Below are 14,208 nucleotides of genomic sequence, written 5' to 3'. Positions count from 1 at the left end.
ACTGGGATTCAGTGGGTAACAGAGAGGGAGAGACTGGGATTCAGAGGGTAACAGAGAGGGAGAGACTGGGATTCAGAGGGTAACAGAGGGGCAGAGACTGGGATTCAGAGGGTAACAGAGAGGGAGAGACTGGGATTCAGAGGGTAACAGAGGGGCAGAGACTGGGATTCAGTGGGTAACAGAGAGGGAGAGACTGGGATTCAGAGGGTAACAGAGAGGGAGAGACTGGGATTCAGAGGGTAACAGAGAGGGAGAGACTGGGATTCAGAGGGTAACAGAGAGGGAGAGACTGGTATTCAGTGGGTAACAGAGAGGGGGAAACTGGGATTCAGAGGGTAACAGAGAGGGGGAAACTGGGATTCAGAGGGTAACAGAGGGGGAGAGACTAGGATTCAGAGGGTAACAGAAAGGGAGAGACTGGGATTCAGAGAGTAACAGAGAGGGGGAAACTGGGATTCAGAGGGTAACAGAGGGGGAGAGACTAGGATTCAGAGGGTAACAGAAAGGGAGAGACTGGGATTCAGAGAGTAACAGAGAGGGGGAAACTGGGATTCAGAGGGTAACAGAGAGGGAGAGACTGGGATTCAGAGAGTAACAGAGAGGGGGAAACTGGGATTCAGAGGATAACAGAGGGGGAGAGACTGGGATTCAGAGGGTAACAGAGAGGGAGAGACTGGGATTCAGAGGGTAACAGAAGGGGAGAGACTGGGATTCAGAGGGTAACAGAGAATACAGGTCCAATTTACTCAGTCTCTCATCCTAGGACAATGGGAGAGAAACTAAACAAATACTTTGTGTCTGTCTACACAGAGGAACATACTAAAAACCTCCCAGAAATAATGGAGAATCAGGGAACTAGTGTAAATGATGAACTGCAAAATATAAATATTAGTAAAAAAAAGTACGAGACAAATGAATGGGTCTGAAAGTAAATAAATCCCCTGGACCTGATGATCTACATCCCAGAGTGTTGAAAGAGGTGGCTGTAGAGATAGTTGATGTATTGGTGGTCATCTTTCAAAATTCAATAGACTCTGGAATAGTTCCTGCAGATTGGAAGGTAGCAATTGTAACCTCACTATTTACAAAAGGAGGGAGAGAGAAAATGGGGAACTACGGACCTGTTAGTCTAACATCAGTCATAGGGAAAATTCTCAAATCTATAATAAAGGATGTGATAAGCAGACACTTCGAAAATAATGGTAGGAATGGTCAGAGTAAACATGGATTTATGAAAGGGAAATCATCTTTAACAAACCTGTTGGAGTTTTTTTGAGGACGTAACTAGCGGAATAGATAAGGGGGAACCGGTGGATGTGATAGATTTAGATTTTCAGAAAGCTTTTGATAAGATCCCACACAAGAGGTTAGTAAACAAAATGAGAGCACATGGGATTGGGGGGAAGATACTGGCATGGATTGAGAACTGGTTAATGGACAGGAAACAGAGAGTAGGAATAAATGGGTCATTTTCAGGTTGGCAGGCTGTGACTAGTGGGACACTGCAAAGAGAGAGAGATAGAGAGAGGGGAGAGAGAGAGGGAGAGAAAGTGGTGTTGAAAGAGGGAGAGACACAGCGAGTGAGGGGGAGAGGCAGAGGGCGAGGTGGACAGGTAGTGAGAGAAAGGTGGGATGGATCACACAGCTGAATAGCTCTCTAGATGTTACACAGAATTGAGAGGCAGATCTCCAGTGTACAGTCACTGGGATGGTGTGGAGATGGATTTGACCCCTGTATCCACTGATCCGCAGCTGGGAATGTTATCACGATAGGAAGCTTCCTTCCACCCCATTGGTGCCAATGTACTGATGGTTTCCTGTTTGATAAAAACTGACCAGGTCAGGGTTCTCTCTGGTCTCCCCTAAACCCTCCCGCCAGCCTTGGAATGACTCAAGGATTCATGTCTAATGGAACCGGTCAATGGAGAGAATTTCTCTCTTCGCTGATGGGTTAATAAAGCAGATGGGATCCTGAGCTTTATAAACAGAGGTCTAGAGTGTAAAAGTCAGGAAGTGATGTTAAACCTTTATAAAATAATAGTTTGTCCCCAGTTGCAGTATTGTGTCCAATTCTGGGACCACACTTTAGGAAGGACATGGAGGCTTTGGTGAATGTTTAGAAGAGATTTACTGGAACGGTTCCTGGATGAGATTATTACAGTTACACTGATAGACTGGAGAAGCTGGGCTTGTTCTCCTTAGAGCAGAGAAGATTAAAAGGAGATTTCCCTTTCGTGAAACCATGTTGACTTTGTTTGATGACACTATGACATATTTCTCAAGAGTGTGCAGGTACAGAGGGAGCTGGAGGTTCACGAGCAGTGATCTTTGAAGGCGGCAGCACTGAGTAAGAGAGTAATTAGCGAAACATATGTGATGTTGGTCTTCAGAGAGGCAGAGAGAGAGAGAGGGAGGGAGAGATGGGCAGAAAGAGGAAGGGAGAGATGGGCAGAGACAGGCAGATTGTAGAACTTTTACATCTAACTGCGTTAAAAAATATCACAAATTTAAAGGGACTGTGCACTGATAAAGATGGCCACACACAACAACTAAAGTCACACACCATCCTGACTTGGAACGATATTGCACTGTGTTACAATCCTGGAACTCCCTTCCGAACAGCACTGTGGGTCTACCTACCCCACATGGACTGCAGTGGTTCAAGAACATGGCTCACCACCACCTTCTCAAGGGAAATTAGGGATGGACAATAAATGCTGGCCTGGCCAGTGACACACACCTCACTCCAATCAAACAAATTAAAATTCAGCACCGAGTCACTTAAGGAGTTATTAGGCAAGACGACGAAAATCCTGGTCAAAGAGCTTGGATTTAGGGAGCGTCTTCAAAGAGGGAAGAGAGTTACTGAGACGGAGAGGTTTAGGAAAGGAATTCCAGAGTTCTGGCCTTGGCAGTTTGAAGGCCCGGCCACCAATGGTGGAACGATTCAAATTGGGGATGTTCAAGAGGCCAGAATTAGCGGATCACAGATATTGGAGGATTGTGGAGCTGGAGGAGATTGCAGAGATAGGGAGGGGTTATTTGTGGAAGACAATTCCAAAATTCCACCACCCTTTGTGTGTAGAAATGTTTATAGATTTCAGCTTGAAAGAATTTTAGATTAATTTTCGATTTTTAGACTGTGCCCCTCGTCCCAGGTTCCCCCAACCAGTGAGAAGATTTTCTCTCTCTCTACCCCATCAGCTTCCAGGATTATCTTATAAACTTTGATCAACTCACCCCTTACCCTTCTTAATTCCAGGGATACAGAGTAAAGCTCTGTCTACACGGTCCCATCAAATGCTGCCAAGCCAAGTTATCTACAGAGTAAATCTCTGTCTTCTCTGTTCTTTCAAACACTCCCAGGGCAGGTACAGTGTGGGGTTAGATACAGAGTAAAGCTGCCTCTGTATATGCCTCTCATTCTCCTCCATCCAGATGGAGAGAGTAACAGTGAGAAAGACAGGGATAGATATAGAGAGAGAATAAGAGAGAGAGGGAAGGATAGCAATGGGGAGAGAGTACCAGAGAGAAAGAGGAAGAGATTGGGATGGAGAGTGTCGGTCAGTGTTCCTGCAAAGCTGTGTGCAGCAGCCTGGAAGGTACCACGCAGGTCCTGTTCCCTGATAAATTACACACGTCTGCAAAGATTCTTCAAATGTTTAAAGGGACTGTTCACGAAAGAAAAATGGCTACGAACAACAACTAAATCTTCACGGGAACATTGGAGCCAGCTGCGGATACGGGTTTATTACCAGCCTGCATAAGGAAGTGCACCCTCTGCAGATGTGGTGTCACCGAAAGTAGCCGACTTAAAATGGCAAACTGATGTGGGTGGAGTTTTACTGAGGTTCTGAGAGAGGAGAGAGAAACAAGCATAGACACACACACACACACACACACACACACAGACCCACACAAACACAGAAACAACAGTATAACTAAGGGACAGAGAGTGACAACAGAATATTTCAATTTCCAAAAGGCGTCCGAGAAGGTGAATCTCAGATTTAAAAATGAACAATTGATTTAACATCAACGTGCGTTTGCAGAAGACAGTTCCAAACTAACACCACCTTTAGTGTGTAGAGGTGTTTCCTAACTTCACTCCTGAAAGGTCTGCCTCGAATTTTTAGACTATGCTCACTCGTCCCAGAGTCCCCAACCTACCGAAATAGTTTCTCCCAAACTACCCCATCAGATCCACTGCATTGATGCATTAAGGGAGAGAGAGAGAGAGAGAAAGATAGAGAGATGGGGTGAGGGAAAGAGAGAGAGAGAGAGAGAGAGAGAGAGACGGGCTGAGGGAGGGGGAGAGAGAGACACAAAGGGTGAGGGGGGAGAGAGAGAGACAGGGTGAGGGGGAGAAAGATAGAGAGAGAGGGAGAGTTAGAGAGAGAGAGATGGACTGAGGGAGAGAGACAGAAACAAGTTGAGGGAGTGAGAGAGAGAGAGTCGGGTGAGGAGGTTCTTCACTTTGGCAGGAAGAATAGAAACACAGAACATTTTTCAAATGGTGAGAAACGATGAAATGTTGGTGTTCAGAGGGATTTGGGTGTCCTTGTACACAAAGCACAGAAAGTTAACACACAGGTACAGCAAATGGAGTGTTGGCCTTTATTGCAAAGGGGTTAGAGTACAAGAGTGAGGAAGTCTTGCTGTAATGGGACAGGGTTTGGTGAGCCCACACCTGGAGTACTGTGTACAGTCCTGGTCTCAGTACTGAAGGATGGATATACTTGTCTCAGAGGTGAGGAGGAGAGAGAGAGAGAGAGAGACGGACAGGGTGAGGGAGAAGGTGAGGATTAAAAAGTCCCAAAGGTGCTACATAGGGTACATTATAAAACAAAATCTGACCCCAAACCCACAGAAGTTGAGATTAAGGCTGATGACCAAACGCTTGGTCAAAAAGGTTAGTTTTAAGGAACGTCTTTAAGCAGGAATGAGAGACAGAAAGACGGAGAGGTTGAGGGAAGGAATTCCCCAGTGTTAACAGGCAGTGACATTAATTCCTGATTGCCGGTAGAGATTTGTTAGGAAAGGGTATTAATGTTTACGGAGCCGAGACAGCTCGATGTGGAGAAGGAGTAAATCAGCCATGACCTGAGTGAATGGGCTGGACAGGTTGGAGGGGCCGAATGGCCTCATCCTGTCTTCCTCAGGGCTTTAGTAATATCACTGCCAATGTACTGATGGTTTCCTGTTTGAAAAGAGCTGACCAGGTCGGGGGTTCTCTCTGATCTCCCCTAAACCCTCCCGCCAGCCTTGGAACGACTCATAGATTCATGTCTAATGGAACTGAAACATACAAGATTCTGAGGGGACTTTACAGGGCGGATGCTGGGAGGATGTTCCCCTTGTGGGGGAGTCTAGAACGAGGGGGCACAGTTTAAAAATAAAGGGTCTCCCATTTATGACAAAGATGGGGAGGAATTGTTTTTATCTCAGTGGGTGGTTGGACTTTGGAATTCTCTTCCCCAGAGAGCAGTGGAGGTTGGGTCATTGAATATATTCAAGGCTGAGTTAGACAGATTTATCATCGACAAGGGAGTCAAGGGTTATGGGGGGCAGACAGGAAAGTGGAGTTAAGGTCACTATCAGATCAGTCATGATCTTAGAGAATGGCAGAACAGGCTCAATGGGCTGAATGGCCTACTCCTGTTCCTATCTCTTCGGATCTTGTGTATAAAATGGAGGGTTTTCTCTCCATTTTTTAAGCCATTTTTATAGCAGAGACAGGGCCATGTGTAATATAAACAGAGACAGGGTCTAGTGCAGACCTAACTAGTGCATTGATAACTGAGACTAGTGTAAAAGGTATCGAGGACACAGAATTCTAAATATACATTCAGGGGAACTTTTTCAGGCCAGTACATAGCAAGGAGAACAAGAGATGGGTCAGTTTTACACTTAGTTTTAGGGAATGAAGCTGGTCCGGTGGAAGGTGATTTAGAAAAAGTGGACTGGAAAAAGCTACTTGAAGGTAAATGAGTGTCAGAGCAGTGAGAGGGAATCATTTCAACTTGGAGGATTTATTATTCCAGAGTTATTTTTTATTTTCAGAGAAATTCAAATTCACAAGAACCCAATGTGGGATTTGAACTCCTGCTTTTTCAGTCATTAGCTCAGGCTTTCAGATTACAAACTGTAAAAGACATTCACCTTCCTCCTGTTGTTGTCTGACTGTCTCAGCTTTTGTATATTGTCCCCAATCTTGTTCTTTCATGTGTCTAAAGACTTTGATGTTATTCAGACATTGGTAAACCACTTCATTCTCTCAGGACATTGGCTTAAAGACCTTCAGGGACACAATCCACAATCCACAAATGGAGAGAGACTGCAGAACTGTACGGTACAGAGGGATCTGGGGGTCCTGGTACATGAATCACTAAATGTTACTATGCAGGTACAGCGAGTGGTTCAAAGGCAAATGGAACTGTGTTGTTTATTACAAGGGGAATAGAATATAAAAGTAGGGAAGTGTTGTTACAGCTGTACAGGACCTTAGTTAGACCACATCTGGAGTAATGTGGACTGTTTTGGTCTCCTTACTTAATCAAGGATATAACTGCATTAGAAGCAGTTCAGAGAAGGTTCACTCGACTGATACCTGGGATGAAGGGGTTATCTTATGAGGAAAGGTTGAACAGGTTGGGCCGATACCCACTGGAGTTTAGAAGAATGAGAGGTGATCTTATTGAAACATCTCAGGTCCTGAGGGGAACTGGACAGGGTGGATGCTGAGAGGATGTTTCACCTTGTCGGGGAGTCTAGAACGAGGGGACACAGTTTAAAAAGAGGGCTCTCCCATTTAAGACTGAGATGAGGAGAAATGTTTTTCTCTCAGAGGGTGGTTAGTCTGTGGAATTCTCTTCCCCAGAGAGCAGTGGAGGCTGGATCATTGAATATATTCAAGGCTGAGTTAGATAGATTTATGATCAACCAGGGAGTCGAGGGTTATGGGGGGCAGACAGGAAAGTGGAGTTGAGTTCCCAATCAGATCAGCCATCGAATGGGAGAGCAGGCTCGATGGGCTGAATGGCCTCCTCCTGCTCCTAATTCATTTGTTTGTGTGTGTTCCATTTCACCAGACTGCCTCTATCCTCCTGAAGTCTGCTACTAGTCCCTTCCCTGTTTATTACATTATAGATGTCACAAACATTGGTAAACATTGAAGTTATGCCCTGGAAACCCAAGTCCAAGTTATTAGTATATATCAAAAAGATCAGTGGTCCTAATAAGATCCTCCACTGTATATCTCCCTCCAGTCTGAAACAACCATTGTCCACTCTCTCAGCCAATGTCATATCCACTCAGCCACTGCCCCTTTCATCCATGGAGCACCAATATTGATAACTAGTCAATTAGGAGGCACCATTAAGTCCTCCCCATGAGGACACTGGTCCCAGACCTCTCTGCTTGCACTCTCCCATCAAAATTCCCCAGACAGGGACAGCATGGATTAGATACAGAGTAATGCTCCTTCTACACTGTCCCATCCAACACTCCCAGGGCAGGAACATCATGGGGTGGATACAGAGTGAATCTCACTCTACACTGTCCGAAACAGACAGAGTGAGAGACAGAAAAAGAAAGAGAGAAAGAGAGAGACACAGACAGACAGGGAGACTGGGAGTGAAAGAAGGATATTTAACATCGGATATAGGAAGAGGAGGAGGCAATTTAACCCCTCAACCCTGTTCCAGCATTCAATGAGATCAGGGCTGATCTGTGATCTAACTAACACCATGTATCCCACCTTTGACCCTTATCTCTTAATACCTTTGGTTAACAAGAATCTATCAATCCCAGATTTAAAAATTAACAATGAAGCCAGCATGAATTCCTGTTTGCAGAAGAGAGATCTAAAATGACAAAGAAATCCAAAGGAATGATTGGACAGGCTGGGGTTGTTTTCTTTGGAACAGAGGAGGCTGAGGGGAGATGGAGTTGAGGTGTATAAAATTATGAGGGGCCTCGATAGAGTGGATAGGGAGGACCTATTTACCTTAGCACAGAGGTCCATAAAAAAGGGCACAGATTTCAAAATGTCCACAACCAATATCATGAGGGTGTGATGGCTCCCGCAGTGGAATAGCTTGCTGGATGTTTAAAATGGAGGATATTCCCTCTGGATCTCTCCGGATGTTTCTCTCTCCATATCTATCTCTTATATGTTTGTACACACAGCAGTGAAGGATTACATCAAATTATTATATCTGACATTCTCCCTTTCAATCCACCCCAACAATATCTCTCTCTCCAACCTTGTCCCTCTCTGCAGCCCTCTCTCTCTGTCTGCATATCTAACCCTCTCTCCTTGTGTCAGAGATAGCAGGAGGGAGAGACCGAGAGAGGAAGACAGAGAGAGAATGTTGAAGGAAATGTCCTCTCTTCCTAAGCTGTGCTGAACCTGCTCTCGGAGTATTTGATGGGCTACATTAATCGGCCGTGTACAGTCCTGCATCAGGCTGTGAAGAAGCAGAGCATGTTCAGTACACAACGGGTCAAAGGGAACAATTCACTCCTCTCTGCTACTGGGAAGAGAGACTGACCTTAACATCAAGGCAGCGTTTGACCGAGTGTGGCATCGAGGAGCCCGAGTAAAACTGAAGTCAGTGGGACTCCACTGGTTGGAATCATACCGAGCACAAAGGAAGATGGTTGTGGTTGTTGGAGGTCAATCAGCTCAGTCCCAGGACATCACTGCAGGATTATATCAAATTAATATATCTTACATTCTCCCTTTCAATCCACCCCAACAATATCTCTCTCTCCAACCTTTGGGTAGTGTCCGAGGCCCAACCATCTTCAGCTGCTTCCTCAATGACCTGCCCTCCATTGTAAGGTCAGAAGTGGGGATGTTCACTGATGATTGCACAGTGTTCAGTTCCATTTGCACCTCCTCAGATAATGAAATCCCAGCAGAAAATGCTGGAAATACTGAGCAGGTCAGGCAGCATCTGTGGAGAGAGAAACAGAGTTAGTGATTCAGCTCGATGGTTTCCAGATTTCCAGCATCCACAGTAATTTGCCTCAGATAATGAAGCAATCCATAGCCACATGCACCAAGACCCGGACAACATTCAGGCTTGGGCCGACCAGTGGCAAGTAACATTCACGTCACACAAGTGCCAGGCAATGAGCATCTGCAACAAGAGAGAATCCAACCACCTCCCCTTGGCATTCAAAGCATTATCCCATCGCTGAATCCCCCAGCATCAACATCCTGGGAAACATTGACATCAAACTTAACTGAATGGAAACAGCTTTTGACACATTTCCCAACACGTTTGCTACCAGTTTTCAGGATGAAGCTAAATTCAATTTACAGTTTGCAAGCTCCAAATTGAATCTTTATTATTTCCATATTATCTTGAAAACATTCATCAAATCACCTCAGAACCTTCTAAATTGCAGGGATACAGAGTAAAGCTCCAGCTACACTGTCCCATTAAACATTCCCAATCCAAGCACAATGTTGGGTTAGACACAGAGTAAATTTCCCTCTACACTGTCCCATCATACACTCCCAGGGCAGGAACATCATGGGGTGGATACAGAGTGAATCTCACTCGACACTGTCTGAAACAGAGAGAGAGATAGAGAAAGAGAGAAACAGAGAGACACAGACCGAGAGGGTGCCTGAGAGTGAAAGAAGGATATTTAACATCGGACAGAGGAAGAGGAGGAGGCAATTTAACCCCTCAACCCTGTTCCAGCATTCAATGAGATCAGGGCTGATCTGTGATCTAACTAACACCATGTATTCCACCTTTGACCCTTATCTCTTAATACTTTTGGTTAACAAGAATCTATCAATTCCAGAGTTAAAATTAACCAATAAGCCAGCATGAAATTTACACAACCAATATCATGAGGGTGTGATGGCTCCCACAGTGGAATAGCTTGCTGGATGTTTAAAATGGAGGCTATTCCTTCTGGATCATCAAATTCTCACCTTATTGTATCAACCAAAACCTGCAGGTCCATCTATTTCCTGTCTCTGCAAAGAGAGCTCACACTTCCACAATGCAGGAATGTCTGAATGGAAACAGCTTTTGACACATTTCCCAACACGTTAGCTAACACTTTTCAGGATGAGAAGCTACATTCGAAAGAATCCCAGGATCTGTCTCTCTGTCAAGTTTAAAACACTAACCTTACATTAGTGAGGAGTCAGTCTCTGATATAAATGTCACAGTGCTGTGGTAACATAAAATGGCCACTGAAAACCTAAAATGGCTGACTGATGTTCTGAGAGAGGAGGGAAAGAGAGACAGACAGACAGAAAGAGACACAAAGAGGGAGATACAGACCGAGAGGGTGACCCAGACACCGAGAGTGATAGCAGGATATTTGTCAGAGGACAGAGGAAGAGGAGGAGGCCATTTGGCCCCTCAACCCTGTTCTGTCATTCAATGAGATCATGACTGATCTGTGATCTAACTCCATATACCTGTCTTTGCCCCATATCACTTCATACCTTTTGTCAGTAAAAATCCATCAATCTCAGATTGAAAAATTAACAAGTGTCTCAGCATCGATTGCTGTTTGTGGAAGAGAGTTCCAAACTGATACCACACCTGGTGTGTTGAAATGTTTCTTCATTTCAATCCTGAATGGTTTTAGACTATGTTTAGATTTTTAGACTATGTTCACAAGTTCTCGACTCTGCAGCCAGTAGGAATAGTTTCTCTCTGTCTACCCGATCAGTTTCCCTTAATATTCTGAAAACTTTGATCAAATCGCCCCTTAATCTTCTAAATTCCAGGGATACAGAGTAAAGCTCCATCTACACTGTCCCATTAAACACTCCCAAGCCAAGCACAGTGTGGGGTTAGACAGAGTAAATTTCCCTCTGCACTGTCCCATCATACACTCCCAGGGCAGGGGCAGCATGGGGTTAGATACAGAGTAAAGACAGGGTCTATTATATTATAAACAGAGAAATGGTCTTGTGCAGCACAAACTGAGACCGGGTCAAACGCAGCAGAAGCAGAGACACACACACAGATACAGACACTGATTCACACACAAACCGACACACAGAGACTGCAAAATCTGCACATCAGTAAAAATCAACCAACAGACCCTTCATAAAATATTCCCATGTTCTGTCCAATCTGGTGTTGGGGGTTTCGTGTTCTTGTGTGTTCCATTTCAACCTCTATCAGGGAGGTTATGCTGAACATTTATAAAGTTCGGATTAGGTAACAGAGAGGGAGAGACTGGGATTCAGAGGGTAACAGAGAGGGAGAGACTGGGATTCAGTGGGTAACAGAGAGGGAGAGAGTGGGATTCAGTGGGTAACAGAGGGGCAGAGACTGGGATTCAGAGGGTAACAGAGGGGCAGAGACTGGGATTCAGTGGGTAACAGAGAGGGAGAGACTGGGATTCAGTGGGTAACAGACGGGCAGAGACTGGGATTCAGAGGGTAACAGAGGGGCAGAGACTGGGATTCAGAGGGTAACAGAGAGGGAGAGACTGGGATTCAGAGGGTAACAGAGAGGGAGAGACTGGGATTCAGTGGGTAACAGAGAGGGAGAGACTGGGATTTAGAGGATAACAGAGGGGCAGAGACTGGGATTCAGAGGGTAACAGAGAGGGAGAGACTGGGATTCAGTGGGTAACAGAGAGGGAGAGACTGGGATTCAGAGGATAACAGAGGGGCAGAGACTGGGATTCAGAGGGTAACAGAGAGAGAGAGAGTGGGATTCAGAGGGTAACAGAGGGGGAGAGACTGGGATTCAGAGGGTAACAGAGAGGGAGAGACTGGGATTCAGAGGGTAACAGAGGGGGAGAGACTGGGATTCAGAGGGTAACAGAGAGGGAGAGACTGGGATTCAGTGGGTAACAGAGAGGGAGAGACTGGGATTCAGAGGGTAACAGAGAGGGAGAGACTGGGATTCAGAGGGTAACAGAGGGGGAGAGACTGGGATTCAGAGGGTAACAGAGAGGGAGAGACTGGGATTCAGAGGATAACAGAGGGGGAGAGTCTGGGATTCAGAGGGTAACAGAGAGGGAGAGACTGGGATTCAGAGAGTAACAGAGAGGGGGAAACTGGGATTCAGAGGATAACAGAGGGGGAGAGACTGGGATTCAGAGGGTAACAGAGGGGGAGAGACTAGGATTCAGAGGGTAACAGAGAGGGAGAGACTGGGATTCAGAGAGTAACAGAGAGGGGGAAACTGGGATTCAGAGGGTAACAGAGAGGGAGAGACTGGGATTCAGAGAGTAACAGAGAGGGGGAAACTGGGATTCAGAGTGTAACAGAGAGGGAGAGACTGGGATTCAGAGGGTAACAGAGAATACAGGTCCAATTTACTCAGTCTCTCATCCTAGGACAATGGTAGAGAAACTAAACAAATACTTTGTGTCTGTCTACACAGAGGAACATACTAAAAACCTCCCAGAAATAATGGAGAATCAGGGAACTCGTGTCAATGATGAATTGCAAGGTAGAAATATTAGTAAAAAAAAGTACGAGACAAATGAATGGGTCTGAAAGTAAATAAATCCCCTGGACCTGATGATCTACATCCCTGAGTGTTGAAAGAGGTGGCTGTAGAGATAGTTGATGTATTGGTGGTCATCTTTCAAAATTCAATAGACTCTGGAATGGTTCCTGCAGATTGGAAGGTAGCAATTGTAACCTCACTATTTACAAAAGGAGGGAGAGAGAAAATGGGGAACTACGGACCTGTTAGTCTAACATCAGTCATAGGGAAAATTCTCAAATCTATAATAAAGGATGTGATAAGCAGACACTTCGAAAATAATGGTAGGAATGGTCAGAGTAAACATGGATTTATGAAAGGGAAATCATCTTTAACAAACCTGTTGGAGTTTTTTTGAGGACGTAACTAGCGGAATAGATAAGGGGGAACCGGTGGATGTGATAGATTTAGATTTTCAGAAAGCTTTTGATAAGATCCCACACAAGAGGTTAGTAAACAAAATGAGAGCACATGGGATTGGGGGGAAGATACTGGCATGGATTGAGAACTGGTTAATGGACAGCAAACAGAGAGTAGGAATAAATGGGTCATTTTCAGGTTGGCAGGCTGTGACTAGTGGGACACTGCAAAGAGAGAGAGATAGAGAGAGGGGAGAGAGAGAGGGAGAGAAAGTGGTGTTGAAAGAGGGAGAGACACAGCGAGTGAGGGGGAGAGGCAGAGGGCGAGGTGGACAGGTAGTGAGAGAAAGGTGGGATGGATCACACAGCTGAATAGCTCTCTAGATGTTACACAGAATTGAGAGGCAGATCTCCAGTGTACAGTCACTGGGATGGTGTGGAGATGGATTTGACCCCTGTATCCACTGATCCGCAGCTGGGAATGTTATCACGATAGGAAGCTTCCTTCCACCCCATTGGTGCCAATGTACTGATGGTTTCCTGTTTGATAAAAACTGACCAGGTCAGGGTTCTCTCTGGTCTCCCCTAAACCCTCCCGCCAGCCTTGGAATGACTCAAGGATTCATGTCTAATGGAACCGGTCAATGGAGAGAATTTCTCTCTTCGCTGATGGGTTAATAAAGCAGATGGGATCCTGAGCTTTATAAACAGAGGTCTAGAGTGTAAAAGTCAGGAAGTGATGTTAAACCTTTATAAAATAATAGTTTGTCCCCAGTTGCAGTATTGTGTCCAATTCTGGGATCACACTTTAGGAAGGACATGGAGGCTTTGCTGAATGTAAAGAAGAGATTTACTGGAACGGTTCCTGGATGAGATTATTACAGTTACACTGATAGACTGGAGAAGCTGGGCTTGTTCTCCTCAGAGCAGAGAAAATTAAAAGGAGATTTCCCTTTCGTGAAACCATGTTGACTTTGTTTGATGACACTATGACATATTTCTCAAGAGTGTGCAGGTACAGAGGGAGCTGGAGGTTCACGAGCAGTGATCTTTGAAGGCGGCAGCACTGAGTAAGAGAGTAATTAGCGAAACATATGTGATGTTGGTCTTCAGAGAGACAGAGAGAGAGAGGGAGGGAGAGATGGGCAGAAAGAGGAAGGGAGAGATGGGCAGAGACAGGCAGATTGTAGAACTTTTACATCGAACTGCGTTAAAAAATATCACAAATTTAAAGGGACTGTGCACTGATAAAGATGGCCACACACAACAACTAAAGTCACACACCATCCTGACTTGGAACGATATTGCACTGTGTTACAATCCTGGAACTCCCTTCCGAACAGCACTGT

Source organism: Heterodontus francisci, unplaced genomic scaffold (assembly GCF_036365525.1).
Source record: "Heterodontus francisci isolate sHetFra1 unplaced genomic scaffold, sHetFra1.hap1 HAP1_SCAFFOLD_454, whole genome shotgun sequence".
NCBI lineage: Eukaryota > Metazoa > Chordata > Chondrichthyes > Heterodontiformes > Heterodontidae > Heterodontus > Heterodontus francisci.
Note: the sequence above shows the minus strand (reverse complement) of the source record.